Consider the following 3,820-nt stretch of genomic DNA (forward strand, 5'->3'; position numbering starts at 1 on the left):
AACATGACTAAGTACATGGAATGTTGGAAATGTTACCTGTCTGAACACTCAATAAAATGGCAGTATATAAAAAAAAAATTCCAATACTTTTAACACATCATTTGATGGTTAGGGTAAAAAAAAGCCCTGTTTGCCTTTGGTACAAGACTGCTAATCTATATTTGACCGTGCAGTAAAATCTATAATATCTAATGTTACACAATAGCTTTACAAATCCCATTTTCTGAAAAATTCTTACACATGTCTTTCTCACTTACTCATTTATAAAGCAAACATTTCCCTCGACAGAGGTTGGCAGCATGCCAAGGTTTTAATTGTATCTATCTAGGTCATCGTGAGGCAAAGATCGTAGTGTTATAAAGATCCTACAAATTAATGCTTCTCTAAGAAATGTTCTCTTAATAGGGAATGTTAATTAAGAAAATAACAAAATACTCATGAAAACAGTTGTGACAGATGTTTTATCATCATTGTGTTATATTTTATCCTGATATATAAACTAAATGTATTTATCATCATTGTGTTATATTTTATCCCGATATATAAACTAAATGTATTTATCATGAGTTATGAGCATAACACCAAGTCATTTATTTCTTAATGTAACAATGTGTGTTGAAATGTTTGTGGCGTCACTCTTTAAGATTGTTTTGGCAATGGTTTTAAAATATGCATATATATATATGATGTATATGTGTAATCTATATAATTCATAAATACATATATATGTTATGTATATATTATATATATATTTTATATATACATATATATATATGTTGTATATATATAATCTATATAATTCATAAATTCATATATATATATGAATTTATGAATTATATAGCTTATATAAACATCATATATATATATATGATATATATAGTATATATATACAACATATATATATATGATGTATATGTGTAATCTATATAATCATAAATACTTATATATATGATGTATATATAATCTACATAATTCATAAATACATATATATATATGATGTATATATAATCTATATAATTCATAAATACATATATATATGATGTTTATATAATCTATATAATTCATAAATACATATATATATGATGTATATGTGTAATCTATATAATTCATAAATACATATATATATATGATGTATATGTAATCTATATAATTCATAAATACATGTATATATGATGTATATGTGTAATCTATATAATTCATAAACACATATATATATATATGATGTATATGTGTAATCTATCTAATTCATAAACACATATATATATATGATGTATATGTGTAATCTATATAATTTATAAATACATAGTTGTGTCAATAACTTCCACACTAACTTGATCAAAGAAAAATTTAAAATTTGCACTTTTGCAGACTAGAATGCTTATTGCATGCAAGAAAACCTTTCATGATGTTTCATAAAATGCTTACTTTCCGACCAACAATGTAGCAATAACCGAGATGTTGAATTTACACAGCACACATTGCGTAAAGACATGGCACTTATAGAGTATATAAACAGTGATACATCACATATCAGGTTTCTCTCAAATTGTAAAAGTGTCTTGTATTTGGCCAAGTTAACACTATACATGAACGCACAATTTGACTCGATGTTAATGCTGATTTTTCAGTTAAAATTTTATCAAATACTTTCATTGATTTATAAGGATCACCAGCAGGAATTATAATGGTAACTTTAATTTATTGCAATTTGGTTTTAAGAAATAAAACTTGAAAATCTTCTTGAATGTCTCGTGAATCTATTTAAGATGGATTAAACAGAGCGTATATATTACATGTGCTAATATACTGTCTCAATCATGATTGTATTACTTCAAGAAGAAAGCGTAAAATGTATACCTGGAGATGGCCTTTGATATTTGGTATTGTCGGTAGGGCAGACGTAATCTATATTTAGAATATATAAATATCTTAACAACCATTTAATTCAACATGTCAACGGAAATGTGGCAACAACCTCACAATACAACATTTACTGATAATCCTCTCAAGGATAATGTACTGAACCTCTACAGTCACTATACAGTCTTATTGACTAGGATTACTTAAGGTAATTCTGGACTGTAACTACTGTACTGAACCTCTACAGTCACTATACAGTCTTATTGACTAGGATTACTTAAGGTAATTCTGGACTGCTGTACTGAACCTCTACAGTCACTATACAGTCTTATTGACTAGGATTACTTAAGGTAATTCTGGACTGCTGTACTGAACCTCTACAGTCACTATACAGTCTTATTGACTAGGATTACTTAAGGTAATTCTGGACTGCTGTACTGAACCTCTACAGTCACTATACAGTCTTATTGACTAGGATTACTTAAGGTAATTCTGGACTGCTGTACTGAACCTCTACAGTCACTATACAGTCTTATTGACTAGGATTACTTAAGGTAATTCTGGACTGCTGTACTGAACCTCTACAGTCACTATACAGTCTTATTGACTAGGATTACTTAAGGTAATTCTGGACTGCTGTACTGAACCTCTACAGTCACTATACAGTCTTATTGACTAGGATTACTTAAGGTAATTCTGGACTGCTGTACTGAACCTCTACAGTCACTATACAGTCTTATTGACTAGGATTACTTAAGGTAATTCTGGACTGCTGTACTGAACCTCTACAGTCACTATACAGTCTTATTGACTAGGATTACTTAAGGTAGTTCTGGACTGCTGTACTGAACCTCTACAGTCACTATACAGTCTTATTGACTAGGATTACTTAAGGTAGTTCTGGACTGTAACTACTGCATGGTATCTCATTTTACTCAGCAAGCAAAAGCACAGCTAATGCCATCAAATAATATCCACAGAAATACACAAGCAATTCAACTTTGACAAAAAAAAATTATGACAACAGAATATATGTTAAATATACATGTCAATCATTTTGTGATGAAATCGCTTTTCAAAGTGATTGGTAAATTTCATGAAATATTTCGTAAATTGTTCCTCAATTAAAAACTGTTAGAAGAAAACATGCATCTCTTAACAATCAAAGGAAGACATATACATAAAACAATTACTAGAAATTCTCAATCTCGTTCTCCGATTAATTATGTAATTCATTTGATGAATTATCAATTATATACTTTTGGTGTTTGGCTGTGGGAAGCTAATTGGCGTTTGGCAGTGGGAAAGTTGGTGTTTGAACGTGGGAGGTTTATTGACCTCTGACCTTGGGAAGTTTATTTGGGTTTGGCAGTGGGAAGTTTATTTAAGGATTGAATTCTGTTTTGTTGAGGTTTATGGGGTATAAACCTCAATGGGTCTTGAGACAAATTTTATGAACTGCGAAGCAGTTCATTTTGAATTTGTCTCAAGACCAATTGAGGTTTATACCTCATAAACGTCAACAAAATGGGATTCTTTCCTTATATTTACATTCAGAGCGATGATATTTGTTCGTATAATTTCTAAAATATCGGCCTTGTGCAAGTCTAACACCACAGAAGGTATTAAAACGCATGACGTCATCACTCACTGTGAGACGTCGTCCTGGTAAGATGAATAAGCAAATTAAGATGTAAATTATTATTTGAATTCAATTGAATATTCTGACAAAAAAATTATAAATTGAAAACAATCTATGAGTGGAACTACTTCCCGCGCTCCGCGAAATAACAGAGTAATCAGGTTGATAATATGCTGATGTATTCATACGCCAACCGAAAAGTTCATTGAAAAATAACCTTTAAAATGTTAAGTAGTATATTGAGTCCAAGTTCAGTAGAAATGTAAATATTGGTGTTTGAGTGTGGGAAGTTTATTGGTGTTTGGCCATGGGAAGTTT

General features: G+C 30.1%; 1 long non-coding RNA gene across 1 annotated transcript; it reads left to right on the forward strand.

The window, feature by feature from the left end:
- Positions 1-1,235: 1,235 nt before the first annotated feature.
- Positions 1,236-2,878, forward strand: LOC110448103. The gene is made up of 2 exons (XR_002462681.1): positions 1,236-2,686; positions 2,755-2,878. It is a non-coding gene; the product is annotated as an uncharacterized LOC110448103 (long non-coding RNA).
- The last annotated feature ends 942 nt before the right edge of the window (positions 2,879-3,820 follow it).

The sequence above is a fragment of the Mizuhopecten yessoensis genome, unplaced genomic scaffold (genome assembly GCF_002113885.1).
Source record: "Mizuhopecten yessoensis strain PY_sf001 unplaced genomic scaffold, ASM211388v2 scaffold3825, whole genome shotgun sequence".
Taxonomy (NCBI): domain Eukaryota; kingdom Metazoa; phylum Mollusca; class Bivalvia; order Pectinida; family Pectinidae; genus Mizuhopecten; species Mizuhopecten yessoensis.